Source organism: Vombatus ursinus, unplaced genomic scaffold (assembly GCF_900497805.2).
Source record: "Vombatus ursinus unplaced genomic scaffold, bare-nosed wombat genome assembly UNPS02014807.1, whole genome shotgun sequence".
In the NCBI taxonomy this organism is placed as follows: Eukaryota; Metazoa; Chordata; class Mammalia; order Diprotodontia; family Vombatidae; genus Vombatus; species Vombatus ursinus.
The window spans coordinates 9,464,922-9,484,260 of NW_020954585.1; positions in this window are offsets into that span (position 1 = coordinate 9,464,922).

Consider the following 19,339-nt stretch of genomic DNA (forward strand, 5'->3'; position numbering starts at 1 on the left):
CATCGCCTAGTTTATGCTATCCTTAGATTTTCTTTCCAGGTATAGATTCCTGTTCTCCCTAATTATTATCTGTCCTAAAGATGGGACACAATCTCCAAAAGGTCCAATTCTTGCTCATAATGGAAATAATTAATAATAATAATGGTAGCTAGGTTTTATATAGAGCTTTAACTTTTATCAAATGTTTTACGTGTTAACTCATTTGATTCTCACAATAACCCATTCACTTTTGTTGGACCATTTTATCTTTTAGCCTCCTTCCAGGTATAACATTCTCTAATAATAATAGCTAATATTTATGTAACACTTCCCTTGTGCCAGGCATCGTGCTAAGCACCTTACAATTATTATCTCATTTCATTCTCACACAACCTTGAGAGATAGGTCCTATTATTATCCCCATTTTATAGATGTGGAAACTGAGACAGAGGTTAAATGACTTGCCCAGGATCACACAGGTAGCACATGTATGAGATTGGATTTGACCTCATATCTTCCTGACATTAGGCCTGGTGCTCTATCTACTGTGCCACCTAGTTGCTGACTCTTTAAAGTTTCTGGAAAATTTTGTGCTCTTGTGGCAAGAGTACAGAGTATTTAATTAATCAAGAGACTTGGATTCTATTCCTGGCTCTCAATTTCTCCTATAACAGATTTTAAGGTGCTTAGCACATCACTGCTCAAGCAAGAATTACTTGTGGTATGAACTTGTACTGGAGATTGGTCATAGTTAACTATTGCTTAAAATATAGGATGGATGTCGTCAAGGACCCAAGTTTCACAAAGCTTTGAAACCCTCCACTGTAACGTGAACTCCTTGAGAAAATGGAGGCAACATAGTTAGCTCCAGAATCAGAGATCTGAGTTTGAATCCTGCCTCTTATACCTAACTGCCTCTGTGACCACAAACTAGTTACTTAACCTCTGGGAGCTTCAGTTTCCTCATCTAATCAAATGATGAAGGTTAGACTAGATGGTCTTTCTGGTCCCTTCTGGCTCCAGCTCTGTGATATTGAACTTTTAAAAAAAATTTTTTTTTTGTCTTGGTATCCCAATGCCTAACACAGCAGGTACTTAATATGGGACTGTCCCATCATTCCTTCATTCCATTTGATGAAGTATATGGGTGCAAGTTTATTCCCCAATATCCAATAACAGTTCACAACTATATAGCACTACCAGGTTTGCAAAAATGTTTCACATATATTACCTCATTTCATCCTCACTACAACCCTGGGAAGAAAGTACTATTTTTATAACCATTTTACAGATAAGAGAACTGAGACTCAGAGAGGTCACACAGCTAGTAAGTGGAATTTGAACCTAAGTCTTCTTGACTACAAGTCTAGTACTTATATCCACTATTCTCTTTGCATGCCAGAGCCGAAATTGAATTAATCTACCCTGAACATGTCATACTTTCCCAAGACTAAGCCTTTGCTCATAGTTTTTTTCAAAGCCTAAATCAAATGCTAGCCTAAACCTCAGGATCATAAATGTACAATCAAAATAGACATCACAGGCCATCTGATGAGAGGGTTCAATCCTCTCATTTTTCAGATGAGGAAACTGAGACCCAGGGAAGTTAAATGTTGCACAGATGGTAAGCATCAACAGAAGAATGGAACCCAGATCCTCTGACTTCAGAACCAGTGCCCAATCCACTGAACAGTACCATATTCCCCAGGTAGAAACCATCCATCCACCCTTACATGTGGGTGTCTGTCCCAAGAAATATAAATTTTGATCACTTATACTTCACAAGATACCTTGGGGACTGGGGGCTAGATTTTTTTCTTCCCTACTTACTTATTCTATCATTTTAAAAAAACTAGGACAAATAACTCTTTTGTCTCGTGTAATTTTTATGATTTCTTGAAATACAGCTCTGAAAAACCAGGCTTTGATAAAGCCCATTGGGATTCAAATGGAGCTACTTGACCATGCCTTTAAACCCAAATCACTCTGGCTCTCATTGACAGGCCAATAATAGGTCCCAGCCCAAGCTTCACGCTTATAGTTTGGGTTCTGATGGCTCAGGGTATAAATAGCAATTGTTTCTGTTCTGGCCAGAAACTCAGAGGATCTTCCCCTCCCAGACGGATGCTTTTGAGAAGGCAAACTAAGTCACCTTTTGCCACAATTCTTATCAAGCCTTTAATCACTAAATGGTTGTTGCTTCAGACAAACTGACACCTGGGAGAAACCTTAGCTTAAAAAGGCCAAGGTCTCACTGCATTAAGGGCCATGTCCATTTGTCTTGACCTAGGTCTTGTCACTGAACCCTGAATGACTCTGTAGGAGAGAGTGAGCTGAAGACTGCACAGCTCTGCCTCACTTAAATACAATTCATTTGCAAGTCAAGACATCACCCTCCTGATGTCATTGGTCCTCTTTGAGAATGAAGGACACTTTGCACTCCTCTTCACTCATCATATTTTGATGTGTATTAGCACTGAGGTGACAGCCTGGCATAGTCAGGAAAGTGCTAAACTTGGAATCAGAAGACCTGGGAGAGTATGAATCCCCTCCACGGACAGTTCCTAGCTTTTTGACCCTGCGCAACCCACTTAATTGTTCAGTATATCTGTAAAACGTGGGAAATAATGATTGTGCCTACTCACAGAGTTGTGGGGTTTTGCAAACCTTAAAGTGCTATTGAAATGTGACTTTTTATTATACTTATCTAGTTGTAACAATTTCTAAGTAAATTAAAGATTTTATTAAATTGTATCTATTAGATAACAGGTGCTATACATAGGTAAGTAGATGGACAAAGATTTTTTTTTTTAATTTTCAGTTCCTCATTCTCTTCTTCCCTCACGCCCCTCCTCTCCCATTAAGAGATAAGAAATACAATAGCCATTATACCCATGAACATATTTCCACATTATCCATGTTGGGGTCGAGGGGCCCCATCAAAAACAAAATGAAAGAAAATATGCTTCAAACTGCACTCAAGAGTTCAGATGATTGATAAACTACTATGCACACATCTGATCACCCCCTAGATAGGTGGTGAATTGGATAAAACCCAGGGCCTGGAGTCAGGAAGACCTCAGTTCAAATCCAGCCTCAGACACTTATTTGCTGTGTGACCCTGGGCAAGTCACTTAACCCTGCTTGCCTCAGTTTCCTCATCTGTAAAATGAGCTATAAAAGGAAATGGCAAACCACTTCAGTATCTTTTCCAAGAAAACCCCAAATGAGGTCATATAGAGTTAGACACAACTGAAACAACTGAACAAATTAACTGCTAAACTCCTTGAGGACAGGAACTAACTTTTCATTCCCTCCCTCCCCCAAATCAAACACAGTGCATTGTATATAATAAGTATTTAAGGAATAAGTTTGCTGGTTAATAGACTTCTGATTGATGGGTTTGTGGATGGGCTTATATCCAAGCCAGCCCCACTCATTATTTTCCTTTATTCCCCAAACAGAAATCTCCCTCCAGTTGCCTCAAAACTCCAGAGCTCCATCTTCCAGGGGCACCTCCCCTCCCACATCACCCTTCCAGGTTCTGGAATCTTAGTCTGATCAATACTGCCATTCCACAGGGAAAGGGTGTGTCTAGTTACTCCCTATGTGTCTCCACCTACCACATCTATAATTTTCCAAACCAAATTTACCCTCTCCTTGCCACTACTCCTCTATGTATATTAGAATGTAAGCTCTTTGAGGGCAGGGACATCTTAGCCTTTGTATTGCATCCCTGGCACTTAGCACAATCCTTGGCATGTAGTACTTAATACATTTTCTTTTCATTCATTCACTTATAGAGCCATAATGAAATGACTCAAGCTTTGCTCCTGGTCAGACAATAATAGCTGGCAGGGTAGAAGGGAGAATAAGGGAGAAAATTTGCCCAGGGTGAGAAATTTATAACAGCTGGTTCTGTTCCTCAAGGGAAGACAACCTAGGCAGAACTCAGTAGTGAGACCAAGATAGAGCTGTCAGTCACTGGGCAGAGCTGGAGGAGTGAAGAGAATAAAGGTGAGAATGGGCTCCTGCTGGAAGAGCAACTTGGATTTTCTCCCATGGTTCCTCAGACAGAAGCTGAGGCTGGCAAGACCCAAAATTTGGTCTGACCTAAGGTAGAAGGCAGCTAGGTGGCTCAGTGTATTCACCGAGATCCGGGCCTGGAGTCAGGAAGACCCGAGTTCAAATTCGGCCTTAGACACTTACTAGCTGTGTGACCCTGGGCAAGTCACTTAGTCCTGTTTGCCTCAGTTTCCTCATTGGTAAAATGAGATGGAGAAGGAAATGGCAAAATCACTCTAGCGTATTTGCCAAGAAAACCCAGAAAGGGGTCACTAAGAATCAGACACGACTGAAACAAATGAGCAATAACAAAGGATGGAGGCCTTGCCCTGGCCCAGCTAGTTTGTCTGGTATTGGTGGTCCTTCAAGGGCTGCCTCCCAGTATGTCTCCACCCCTACAGAAAAGGGGCTGCCCAGAGACTAGTAGCAGTCTAAGAAGGTCCCCACTCCCTCTCCCATGATTAGCCCGCAGATCAGTTGGGGGGGGGAGATAGCAGCTCTTCCTCACCTGGAACCTTCCTGTTGTTTCTTCAATGCCTGAGACCTTTTCTTTCCTGTGAAGATTTGTTATCAAGCTCTTTCCTCTTCTCCCACTGGTGAGTCACTTCTGGACCCTCCATTTTGGGACAGGCCCAGGCTAGCCATGTCCTTCTGACTCTGGACTTTGCCACCATGCCTCGGTTACCTTCTTACCTTGGGACTTCCTGTGGCCTTCTCACCGTGGGATATTCCTCCTCCAAGCTGTCCCTCTTCTCCTCTCAATGAGTTCTTTCTGGGGCCTCCATTTTGGGGAAGAACTGAGGCCAGCCACACTTCATTCACCTCCTGCTTGCACTTCTGACTTTCAGAAATTTATTACCATTATTATCTATATATCTATTATTTATTACCATTGTTATCTATATCAATATCACGAATTCCATGAAGCCATTGTTGAATCAGGAAGACCTGGGAAGGCCGGGCGTCCCGCATGTTTAAGAGCACACATGTGGGAGCACATGTATCAACAAACGCACACCTTTTTATTCCTTGTTCCCCATTCGAATTTCCGTCCCCCATTTCCTCATTCACTGGGTACTATAGAGGTTACAGCCTATCTAAAGCGCCTAATTTCCCCAAGTGAGTCTCCGCCCCTAATTACAACTCCCACTCCCCACAATTCAGCAACCGGGTCCTCCCCTTTTGATGTTAATCTATACCTAACCTCAGAACTGGTTAGTCTATTTAATTAGTTAGTCTGTTCACCACCAAGAGTGTTTTCTTACTCTAATGTAACTCCCTTTGTTCAACTTCCACCTAGCCCCCAGACTTGTATTCCTTTCCCTTAGACTTTTGTGGAAATAATAATTTAAAAAAACTATTTCTTACATTCCCTTCGTTTAAACTGACTCCAACCTCTGATTGAGTGATCTGCAGAAGCAACATCCATATATCCCACACCATGTACCTGCCCCACCCCCACTCCACTTTTCAGCTCTCTTTTATGTGTTATCTTCCCCCATTTGAATGTAAACTCTTTGTGGGCAGGGATCATCTTCATTTTTGTTTGTATTTATATATCTAGTGTTTAGCACCATTCCTGACACACACTAAGGGGATAATAAATGTATATTAACTTCTAGACGCCTTTCCTGAGAAGCTAAGCCCAGAGGATTGGGCAGCAAGACTAAGTTAAAAGTATGTTCCGCTATTTTGACTTAAGTCATTTTGACTATTGTAAATACCCAAATTAACTAAAAAGGACATATGAAGGAAGATGCTATCTTCATTCAGAGAAAGAATTGATAAATAGAAGTATGTATAGAATGGTTTTACATATTTATACATATTTGCATCTCATGGTAGCCATCTCTAGGTGGGTGAGGGGAGAGGGAAGGAAAAAGGGGGTGGGAGTGACATGATAACTTTATATTATATTATATTATGTTATGTTATATTATATTAAAAGGAATAGCAAACTGTACATAATAGATTTCCGGTTTCATGTACAATCACTATTTTTTCTATTCTATCATGTTATGGAAATGCTTATTTTATTTCTTAAGTTCAAAACAAAATAAATAATAAAAAATGTGCCACTCTATAATGGGTGAGAAAGATGACCTGCAGGGGAGGTAGAAGTCCTTCATCACATCCATCAAGGAATTCTCTACAACTTCTGAATGTAGTCTATGCCAGGAGAGGAATTATGAGATTAGGGTCACTTCAGATGAGGCAAGGCAGGAGAAAGAGCTAGCCACTCAGCCCCTGGGGAACAGGCTTGCCTTTATGGCAATGCCTCGGAATTCTCCAACCCATGACTTTTTCCCTCAAAGCTTTGCTAACAACTCCATTTTTCATTGAAGAGCTGGACGACAACGGTAAGGTTGGGGCCAAGTTGTGTCTGGCAGACAGGAGAAGCTTTCCTCCCTGCTTAGCTCCTGGTCCTAACTCAGGATACCAGGAAGCACTGCCCCAGAAGGCCTAGGGCCCCCATTCTCCCCAAGAAGACTAAATTTCAACAACCTGAATAAAAATGCAATATCCTGAGAATCGGAAGAAATGAACCTTATTCTTTCCTCTCACAATGACTCTGGGCATCCTCCTCTGTAAGATCAAGGGGTTGCAAAAGAGCTCTCTAAGGCCCCTCCCTGTTCTGTCTGCGAGTCTATGAAACTTAGTTTCCATTTAACTCATCTCCAAAGCAGCGCCCAAATTCAGTAAGAATTGAATGATCTTTACCCTATAACCTGGGGCAAGTCACTTCCGGTCCTGGGGACTTCAGCTTGCTCTTCTGTAAAATAAAGGAATTGGGTTAGATGTTCCCTAAGGGCAGCTAGGAGGTGCAGTGGATTAGAGAGCACAAGGCCTCAAGTCTGAAGACTACGTAAATTCAAATCTGGCCTCAGACACTTATTAACTATGTAGCCCTAGGCAAGTCATTTAACCCTTTTTGCTCCCATTTCCTCTTCTGTAAAATAAACTGGAGAAGGGGCAGCTAGGTGGCACAATGGACAGATCACCAGTCCTGAAGTCAGGAGGACCTGAGCTCAAATATGGCCTCAGACCAGACACTTGGCACTTACTCGCTGTGTGACCCTGGGCAAGTCACTTAACCCCAATGGCCTTTTTAAAAAAAATGAACTGGACAAGGAAATGACAAACCACTCCAGTATCTTTGCCAAGAAAATCCCAAATGGGGTCATGAAGAGTAGGACACAGAAAACACTGATCTGAAAACAACAACAAAGGTCCCTTTTTTGGGGGAAAGGAGGGTTGGTAGGAGGGAAGAGTGGTTTCAAGACCTCTCATAGCCCTCAACATCTATCTGTTTGATATAATATTTATCATTCAACCCCTACTCCCTAATTAGATCTCTTGGATGTCAAGTGAGAAGAAACAACTGACTGTAACACCTAATTATCAAAAATAATTAGTTTAAATATGAAGCCATGAAATTACTTACTTCCTCTTGTTGGATGGACAGCTTCCCAGCAGTATTCTCATGATTATCCAGGGGTTTCTATGTCTCCTCTCCCACCAAAGCTAACTGAGTATGCTTTTCATGCTGTTTTACCTGGACATGATTTATGCTGTTTACCCAGGTGCAAAAAAATCCTAGTCATGATTCTGACTGATTGAAAATGGGTGAAATCAATTCATCAATTAACAAGCATTTATTAAGATTTTTGTGTCAGAGAAAGTGATAGCTGCCATGTTACAAAGACAAAAATCAGTCAGCCCCTGCCCTCAAGATGCTTACATTTTTTTGAATGAGAGGCAAGAAGAACTAATCAGACATAAAAATAGCTGTTTGAATCCATCATGTCAGAAACATGTATATTTTATGTACCTGTTTCCTTTCTCTCTGCAGCACCTGGAAAACCCATTTACCTGGGAGTTCCAGGCCCAAGATTCTCCCTTTTCTTCCAGCCTGGAATGTGCACATCTGTTCATTCCAATAAAGTATGTAGTTCTCCATTCAACAGCTGTGAAGAATGTGTCTGCCATTGCCAGTACTGATTATTTCAATGTAGTATTTGCTAGGCTATAAATCAACTCTTTTTGTGGCTGCAACTGATTCACGGCGTTATAGGTGGCATTGGTGGCAATAGAAATATCCCAGTTTAATGAACTGACAGCCAGAATTTGTTGATATTATGTTAATATTTATTGAATTTATGATTCTCTTTTTGTCATAATGCCTTTTCTCTTCTGTCTCACCCCATTGTTTTAATGGCCCAGGCCACTCTATATTATTAAATCATGATTTTATTGATAAGCTAAATCATTTATTGCTCTTCTAGCTGGGGAAATTTGTATTTCTTCACTATGTACAGCAGCCTGATGATCCCTTAGGATATGTTATTGTCAAATTTCCTTTTTTGAGTGGATAAGGAGTTAGAGAAGAAGAGAAGAAAGTAGAAGAAGGAAAAAAGACTTTCCATGAATTAGAGCAAGAATCTGCACAGCAAATGTAGATGGTCTCAAAACTCCATCTAAATCAGTGGGGCTCAAAAAGTATTAAACCATGAATATTTTTTGAGCTAGCATACAACTATTATACAACTCCAAAGAGATCAAAGAAGGAAGCAAGGTACCCACATGTACAAAAATATTTATAACAGCTTTTTGTGGTGGCAAAGAATTGGAAACTGAGGATGGTGCCCCTTAATTAGGCTATGGCTGAACAAGCTGATATATGAATGTGATGGAATACTATCGTGTTATAAGAAATGATGAAGATTTGTATGAACTGATACAAACTAAAAAGGCAGAACCAGGAGAATAATTTATACATTACAAAAACAAACAGCTTTGAAAGACTTAGGAGTTCTGACCAACACAATAACCAACTACAATTCCAAGGATTCATGATAAAACATGTTACCCCACCTCCAGAGAGACAACTGATAGACTCAGAGTGCAGATTGAAGCATGTTTTTTTGGACAAGGCTAATGTGGGGCGTTTATTTCACTTAACCATACATATTTGTAATAGATTTCATATTTCTTACTCTCTCAATGCGTGAGGATGGGAAGCGAGAAGGAGGAAATTTGGAAATGAAAATAAAATAAAAGTTGAATTAAAAATAAAAGCTGGGGAAAAAACAAAACCAATGAGCCTTAAAAGCCTACATCTTACATATAAACTCCTGAAGACACTTGTAAAAAGTTTAGGGAAAACATAGATTTGTTTTAGGCTTAACTCTGATTCTCACTTTTGATGGAATTATAACTTGATCTGTTTCCTAACTTGTAAAGTGAGGATAATATTAGTTAGTCAATAAACATTTAATATGAACTAGATGCTGTATTGGGTTGTTGATTGTCTAGACTTAAGAAAGTGATAAAGAAAATGTTAATAATGCAGATTAAATTTTAAAATGTGTTGTATGTGCAATTCTTGTTTAGAGAACTGTCCAGTGACTATCCCTTTCCCTAGCAGAAACAGCAAAGTGGCACAGTGAATAGAGCACTGGGCCTGGAATCACAAAGACTCATTTTCATGAGTTCAAAAACTACCTCAGATACTTACTAGCTATATGTCCCTGGGTAAGTCACTTAACCCCGTTTGCCTTAATTTCCTCATCTATAAAATAAGCTGAACAAAGAAATGGCAAACCACTCCAGTATCTGTTCCAAGAAAACCCGAAAAGGAGTCACAAAGAGTTGGATAAGACTGAAAAACAACTGAACAACAACAAATATCCTATGTGATTATATCTATTCTTTAGTGTCTTTCCTTCCCTGATAGACTAGGCCATACATAATTAGACTGGTTCTCAGAAAACAAATACAGCTTGCATTGAGTATGGATTCAAGCCCTTTTCGGAATATTAGGACCTATCAGAGCTCATCAGAGCTTCAAGAACCTAGGGCACCTGTACACTATGATGAGTCAATAGAGTAAGATTTTTAGAATGAGATTATGGATGTGAATTCACTATGAAAGAATAAGATGTTTTACCAATGAAACATATCATTGTTATCAATCTATCATTGTTGCTATTGAGGTGCTTCCTACTCTTAGGATGGCTAGTCATCATAAAAAGCAAATAAATATTTGCTGCATTTAAGTATTGTAGAAAAAACACTGGGGAGTCAAGAAACCTAGGGTCTAGTCACATCTCTGTCACTAACTATGTGACCTTTCCTAATTCCTTCAATTTCGCTGAGCCTTGGGTCACTCACCTAAAAAAAAGTGCAGTTTGGATTAGATCATCTCTAAAATTCCTTTCAGCTCTTATATTTTATGATTCCACACCTAGGAACCAGAGGTTGTTTCTTTGACATCAGGATGACAGGATAGGTGCTAGAATCCAATTTGGACAATGTATTCTGTTTCCCCAATGGATCTACCTCAACATGACAGTGGGCTCCTGCAATCTGGGGTTCCTCACTCTGTCAGGCCAGATAGGACAGTAGTTTCATACAAGGAAAGTGGACTATAACTTCTGCCTATGCTGAATCCCTAAAGGAAAGCAAACACTCTTGAGCAATGAATTGTCAACTGTGAGTGATCAGTTTTAACTTGATGAACTCTTCATTGACTGCAAATACAGGCAGTAATTAGTTACAATAACAAACAAACAAAAACTGTGTATGCACTGGACACCCCTCTGAACAGTAGAAAACACAGGGTAGGCATAGATCCAGAAAAAGAAGAAAAAGAAAGAACTGAGAATGCCTCTCTTTGCATAATATCTCTTATGTCATTAGGAAATGATTTCACTAATTCTTCCTCCTGTAGCCTGGCTCTTTGCTAGTGCTGAGAGAAATTCCAGCCAATGGAGCCTTGGCATGTCTTGCTATCAGCTGTGAGTATAGATACTGCTTTTTCTGCCATGTTTAGCTTGGCTACATACAGCCTTTTGGAGATAGACTGAAGTCACTGTGGCACCTGTGAGCACTAGCACAGATGGACCAAATTCCTCCAGAGCCTGAGCAGAGGGAACTGGGAAGGCAATGGTGAAGGGAGGGGTAAAAGGAAGGGTGACTAGGGAAAGAAACTGCTTTGGCAGCAGCTGTTCCATTTGGGGAACTAATGAGACTGACAGAAAAGCCTGCCAAGAGATGCCAAGTGCTTATTTGTTTGTGGCAGTGAATTCAGCTTTGGCCAAATTGGACAATGACACAAAATCACCCATTTTTCTCCATTCAAATTTGTGGCTCCATCTCATGTTTCTGAAAGAGAAGGATTAAAGCTCTGACATCCACAAAGATGAGTCTCAATGCCACATGCAGGGACATAGAATGCAGTAAGTCCTTACCTGAAAAAAGAGCATTTTTCCAAAAGCTGGTTTGCAAATCAACAATGTGTAACCCAGAACATACATTCTCATAGAACCAATGTTACAAACGATGGTTAAGTTTCTAGCTAACCCATGAAGGTTTATTTAACCTGTAATGACACAGCTGAAATTTTAAGGGTATTAAAGATACTATTAAGTGGCATTAATTAATTAATATTAAATTAATTTAATGGTATTAAAGACACAATGCATCAGATACATGTATGATTGGAAAAAAACAGGTAGCAAGACTGAGATATTGGTTAATGGATAGTACATATTCTCCATTACTATTCATGAGAATCAGGAGACAGCCCCCAACATATTGAAAGTTGTTGGCATAGGGAATAAAGCAGACAACCCAGAGTGGCATAGGGAATAGAACACTAGACTTGAAGTCAGGAAGGCCAGGTTTCAAATCCCACCTCAGACATTCAGTAGCTGTGTGACCCTAAGCAAGACACCTAACCTCTCTGGACCTCGGTTTCCTCATCTGTAGAATGAAGAAGTTGGACTTACCTCTAAGGTCCTTTCTAGCTCTAAATCTGGGTTCCTATTATCCTATGTTAAGTGGACTGCCTGGGAAATATATTTGGAAGGGCATAGATAAGAGTCAAACAAAATTGATAGAATTTTTCACTATCTTGTATGTGAAGAGCCTAAAGAAAGAAAATCAAGAAATGTCTAATGACTATAATCATGGCAATGATGATGGTGGTTCATAGATGTTGAACTCATAGAATCCTAGATTTTTAGAGCTAGAAAGGATCTTAGAGGACATTGAGTCCAACTCCCTTGTTTTCCAGCTAGGGAATTTGAAGGATGGAGATGTTAAATTACTTGCCCAAGGTCACACAGGTAGTAAGCATCTGAGGTGGGATTTGAACTCAGGTCCTCTTGAATCCAAATACAGTGATGGAGAAGGAGGAAATGGAAAAGAGAAAGGGGAAGGAGAGGAGAAAGAGGATGAAGTAGACAGAGAAGGAAAAAGGAGGAGGAAAGGAAGAAGGATAAAGGGAGAGGAAGAAGGAAAAAGAAAAGAGAGAAGAGGAAGAAGGGAAAAAGAAGAATAAAGAGAATGAGGAGAAGAAAGAAAAAAGAAAGAAAAGGAGGAGGAGAAAAAGAAGAACTGGAAGAGAATACCAAGATTTCTGGACACTTTTAAAGACTTTAGAGGTTGATGGCACTTATTTTGTGCTTTGTCTAATTCATTTCAAAACTTATGTCTTTCTTTTTCTTTGGTATGGGTATATGCCTGTGTCATAATGTACTCATACTTATTACTCATGATTCAGGTACTTTCTAAATTCATATGAGGCAGAGATGGAAAAGAGGATGAATATTAAAGTGTATGTATTTAAAAAATCATCTAAGCTGGAATCAACTGCACTTTAAGTAACAAAACACATGGGGAACAAAAGGGGAGCATAATAAGAGCACATGAAGGTAAAGAAAAGGAATGTGGGGAGAAGACATTTGATTTCACATCCACCACCAAGATGGGCAATTGATTCAGGACAAGTTGGTACTGTCCAGGGTTGTGGCAACTTGTCTCCAACTGTAGGCTGAGACCTACTACCCTCATTCTAAGAATGGTTCTGGTCTTGGATGAGAATGATAATCCAGGCCCTGCATCAGAAGGTAGTTGATTCAGTACCAACTTTGTTTCTTAGTGGTAGTACCCCAGTCCCTAGAGTTTTTAAAACTTAGTTTCTGGCTCCCCCTTTCCATAGACTTGGACATGTCGCTGACCCCAATTTCTCAGACAAATGCCCAAATTCCTAACCTCTCCCTTTCTGTCTGTTTATTCAGTTGCTGACTCCTGGCCTCCTCTGACTGTTGACATATGTTTGACAGGGGAAGAGCAGAATGCCCAGATAACCCTTTAAATCCAGGCACTATGGAGGATGACAGCTCCAAAAGAGAAAGAAAAATTACAGTGAAGGTGCTCAGTAACTCATAGAAGAAAATAACTGGAAAAAGATGTGGAAGCAAGACTTACAGTCTTGGATGTGTATATATCAATGCACAGTGTGAGCAGCAGACAGCAAATTTGAGATTGGTTAATAAAAGAAGGCACATGTAGAACTCCTCCTTATGATTAAGACTTGGTGGCATGGGATTCATAACTGTAATAGACTAGAAGAAGAAAATACTTTGTTCAAAAAAAAAGCACAACTGAAGAGAAAGGATGGTACAGTAGTGTATCAAGAAGGAATATGTCAAGAATATATACCTATGGGGGCAGCTAGGTGGCGCAGTGGATAGAGCATTGGCCCTGGAGTTAGGAGGACCTGAGTATCCGACCTCAGACACTTGACACTTACTAGCTGTGTGACGCTGGGCAAGTCACTTAACCCCACTTGCCTCACACACACACAAAAAAAGAATACACATCTATGTAGGAACACATGAACCTGAAGAGTTTATATAGTAGAGAACATATGAATAATGACAAAAGGAAAGAAATAAACAAAAGTAATATTATAAGAATATATTATAGCCCATCTGGCAAGGTGGAGAAGATAGATGCTGAGTTCCTGTTACACATCAGAAAACTTCATGGAGACAAGATAGAGCAATGATGGAAACTTCAACAACCCAGATATCTGCAGGGAATTGAATCCTGATAAAAGCAGATTATCTGATAAATTTTGTTATATCACTTTGAGCTCACTCTCCCAACTAATACTGGACTAATATTGCCCAGAAGGCAATGACTACTTCCTTCAGGGTTCCAGGGGTAACCCTGAGGATCTGAAGTTTCTAGAACATTCACTCATGAGCCCCCAACTGGTTTGTTCCTCCATGTCAATAAACCAGTGGACATTAATTAGCTTTTATAAGAGGATATTTGTTGAGAAGATGTAACAAGAACAGAATTTACAAAACAACCCCCAACCAAGGGATACATTTCCCCTTATACACACACAAGGTCCCTAGGAAGAATATATAGAGGTACACATGTAGGGAACATGTGGGGCTGATAGATTCCTCATAACTCCTGGCCCTGGGAATCCTTTTCCCTCCTTCTCAAAATATGCCTAAAGTTCACTTCTAGGTGTGGCACTGGTGATGGACAGGTAGTTTCCTTGTTCAGATACTCCTTGTCTTGGGTGATAGGGCAATACACTATTGAGCTGAGACAAACAAGTCACTCAGCTGTTTTCCTGACTCTCTATGGGACTTGGCTTCTGCTATTATTGGCTCTAGTTGCAAGGTGAGCCACTGATGGCTTTCATGGATCTCTTGATTTCTCCAGTCACCTGAACACTGTTCTCTCAGAACACTCATTCACCAAAGATCAGGAAAGAATAAACAGAAACAATACAGAGGTGCCATGGATACATGGCAGGCAAATGGGAGATAAAACAATGACTACCTTTCCCCCACCCAGCAACTCGCAGGAGTTCTTGCCTCTCTGCTCACTACAAGGAAAGAAAGGTGACAAAGAGCTAAGGGAAAGGCATATTGATTATTTTGTATATAAATTCAGTTCCAGCTCATGTCTCCTGAATCATCGGTCCTTCTGGCTCTTCAGCCAACCAGAAGATTTCTTATTACCACAGAATTATACTCCTCTCTCTCCCTGTCACTCATGGTCAGATATAGGCTCACCAAGTTTCCACGGGTCTTATTGGAATGTTGTGTAAGCTCTGTATAACCCACCAAGAAGGGCAAATCTGATCATGCTCCAAGGATGGGGACTTCATTGCCAGTACTCCTATTGCACTTCTTATGTTGTAGATGGTTTAATATTTCATCAAATACATTTTTAAAACTTAAGCATTTATTAAGCCTCTACTATACACAGGGTAATGTGCTAGGTATGGGGTGGAAATGCAAAGATTAAGACATTAAGACAGAGGAGGGTGGAGCCAAAATCAGAATGACTTATATAATAAAGTTAATTTCATTTATATTTGACAAAAATACTCCATAAATGTTTTATATACATTTTCATGCATCCTAAGTTTCTTTTTTGGTCAGCAAAGGTTAATTGTTCTTAGTTAAATTGTACTGCTGTTCATAGTCCAATCATTTTCATGCATCTAGAATTCATTCTAATCAATTGCAAGTGCTTGAAAGAGTTTGAAACTTAAAAAAAAAAAAAGAATCTGAGCTGAATGAGACCAATGTGAAAACTCAGGAAGGTAGGTTGGATGGTACACTAATGCATACCAATTGGTTCACTCTTTTATTTTAAAAGAACTGGGAGTATTTGGCCTTCAAGGCAGCAAGCCCAATCCCCTTTTCTTAGCCCTAACTCCCCTCCCATAATGGTGTGGCTTAGGGATAACTCTTCGGCAGGCAGCTGTCAGCAGGGAGTATAAACTAAGACTGATTGAAGAGTTCCAGCCACAAAATAATAAGGTTCTATTCCCTGAACTGAATACGCTGAATGACAGGTCTCTGTTTTGGGAGAAAACAGCAGCAAAGCTCCAACGGTGACAAACAGAAGGGCTGTGAAATATTAAATTAAGCAGTGGTGGGTGGTAGCTATTTAAAAATAAATGTGTTTGCTTCTTTTTTTTCCATCAAGGAGAATTTCTTTAAACTGTTCCCTGCTCCCTATAAACCCTTTCACCCTTTTGCTATTGGGTGAATAGTAAGTCAGATGAGGTTTAAGAGTTGCTAGATCCTGTTGAAATCATTAACTTATGGCCTTGGAAATAGCATCTATTAAGTGCCTACTATGTGCTAAGCACTGTTTTAGGCACTGTGGATACAGAGGCAAAAATAAGATAGTCTCTGACCTCAAGGAGCTTACATTCTCTCTGAGGGAAGGCACAATACTTAATTTAACTTTAAAAATTAAATTACATATGTGCATGTGTATCAACTCATTTCTTGAGAAAAGGTTTGCAAAACACAGTAGCCCTATGAGGCAGGTGCTATTATTATCCCCATTTTATAGATGAAGAAATTGAGTCTGTGAGAGGTTAAGTAATTTGCCCAAACTTCCCCATATAATAAGACTATGAGACAGGATTTGAACTTAGGTCTTATTGGCTTCAAATCTAACGCTGTCTCCACAGCCTTACCTAGCTGCCTCCATACCATGTAGATCACTCCAATGAAAATGGAGTATCGTATGTGGAGAACAGCAAGCAGGCTGGTGTGACTGGAACAGAGTGTGTGAATGGAAAAGTCTGGAAAGGCATTCTGGAGTTAGATAATGGAAGACTAATGGAGAAGTTCATATTTTATCCTAGAAACAAGATGAAACCACTAAAGTTTCTTGAGCAGGAGTGATATGGTCAGACCTGTGCTTTAAGAATATTGCTTTGGCAACTGTGGGGAGGATGGATTAGAGATAGGAGACACTTGAGGCTGGAAGACCAATAGGAATCTACTATAATTGTCCAGGTGAGAGGTGATGAGAGTCTAAATGAGGGTGGTGGAGAGGATGGACTTGAGATAAAATTTTAAGGTAGAATTGATAAGATTTAGCAATTTTTTGTATTACGGGGTGAGGCAGAGGGAAGAGCCAAGGATGATCCCAAGGTTGTGAACCTGGATGACTGAAAGATTGGTGGTAACCTCAGTAGAAATGGGAAGTTGGGTAAAAGCTATAGTTACTTGAGAAAGATAACAAATTCTGTTTTGGGCATATTGAGTTTGAGATGCATTTGCAACATTAAACAAATTCCAATAAGCAGTTGGTAATGTGAACTGAAGGTCAGGAGAGAGATTAGAAGTGGATATAAAGATCTGGGATTTATCCACATGGAGTTGATAATCAAACCCATGGAAGCTGATATAAACAAAAAAGTGTATAGAAATAGAAGAGAGCCAACTATAAAGCCCCCAGATATGCCTATGGAGCTAAATAATGAGAATGATCTAGCAAAGGAGACTGAGAAGGAGCAACTGATGAGGTAGTACCAACACTAAGAGGGAACAACATTATGAAAACTCAGGAAGAGAAAGTGACAAAAGAAGATACACAATTAGCTTTCTCTCTCCTGGTCTTACTGTCATCATGCTGATTGACACCAAGACAGCCAAGTAAAGGAAGAAGCAAATTTGCAGATCGAAGCCCAAGAAGGGAAAAGTGAGGCAGAAGAGAAGTAACCTGTTTATGGTGACTACAGAGGCTGAAGGAGTTAGAGATATGGATTGCTAGCCCCCTAACAGGGGCTATAAAAGTTGTTATCCAAAGCAGTATTATTCCAGTTTTCCTACCTGATCCAGAACTCTGATTTCTACCATCTTATCGATGACTCTGCCACAATTTGATTCTCCCTAATACAGTGAGTTCCATCTTTAATTGAAAGTTCTACCTACAGGAAATCAATTCATGTAAGTTACATGCCATGACATGGGCCTATTGGCATTCTGGAATAATTTTTTCCCTTGTGTCTGAGTGAGCACTTGTATGATGAATCATCTTACCTTTGTTGGTTGGGGGAAAGGAAGGGAATGGAGTGGAGGTCAACAGTTTCAAATGATGCAGACAGGTCAAAAAAGACTAAGAAAAGAAGTCAAGTTGAGCAATTGGTGACCTTAGAGTTTCAGTTGAGTGATGAGATAGGAGAAAATGGAAAGAGATGGGATCAAGGGGTTAGTGTTTGAAAAGGGATAAGTAAAGAGGTTAGTATTTGAAAAGAAAAGGGCCACTTCTTCTTCCAAGACTAGAACAAAGGAGGATAGAGAAGGAAGTTATGATGTGGTGATTTGGAATGCAGAGTTAGAGAAAAGAAAGAGTTTTAATTTTTTCAATGAAGTATTTGGTGAGCTCCTCTGATGGGGATGGTGGGTGATGTAGGTAATGAGGAGAGAAGAGAAGGCTTAGAACAGACACTGAGAGTAGTGGAACAGTCAAACAGGGAAGAATAAAAGGATTTTCCTGAAGCAATGAAGGCCTCTTTAAGATTCCTTTAACATTCGGAGTGTACTCAGTCCACAGGGTTGTCATTACATAGCATGGGCATAGGATCAAAGAGAATGAATGGTGAGAATTATCCAGGGTTGGGTCTTAGAAAGGGATGAACGGTGATAAAGCAAGAGATTCAAGGGTCAAGGACAGTGTAAAGATGTTGAAGAAAATAATGACATGGCAGGGATGGTGGCCTGAGGAAGAAGGAAGGGATAGAGTGACTAGAGGTTGTGGAGATTTTGATGGGTAGGAAACAAGAAGAAAATGGGGTTATGGTCACATGAGGGGAAATCAGAATTATGGACAGTGTAGGTGAAACACTTGTGTAAAATGGTCACATCATTGGTATAACTATGTTTGTTTGTAGCTGGTATGGAGTGAATATGAAGACTGTGGGGATTAAGAAAGTTGATGAATGAGGAAACAAGGATATTTGAGCATGTACATTGAAGACCCCAAATATTAGGGGGCAGAATGATTGGAGAAGAGAAAAAGAGTTCAAACCATATACTATAACCCTTGAGAAAGAAGCTAGAATGACCTAGATAGATAACAGTCATCAAGAGCTCATGTACTTCAATGAACCAATAAAATTTGTTAAGAACCTATAGGCCAACCCCCAAGCTAGGCACTGAGCACTTTTAGCTCCTAAAAAGGGAGTAAGGAAATAAACTTTCTCATCACATATAATAAACAGGTTAAAAACTTAGAGCAATTCTTTTGGAGCCAACAAACAATCCTTCACTTAGCAAGAATAAAGGCTGGCAATTGGCACATGCCATTAGATTTGTCAAATGTAAACAAAAGTGTTTTACTTCAGAATGGAGCCTATAAAACAGCCAGGATCCACAGTTGGAATCAACAGGCTCTTCATGAGTGATATCTACATGAACTTACCCAACCATCTGTAAATAGAGAAGTGTAGCTGTCATGCATATTAGTTGACAGAAATGGGAAGGTTTATGATGGAAGTTCAGGACTAAGTTAGCACCCCCAAATATTACAGACAGTTTATTCTTAAGAAGCCAGGACTTATTAATCAATGATGATTATGTAAGGAAAATGTTAAAATAGTTCAACACATTACTGCAGGCTATAAAAATTTGAACCTGCCAAATGCCTTACAAGACAAAACCTG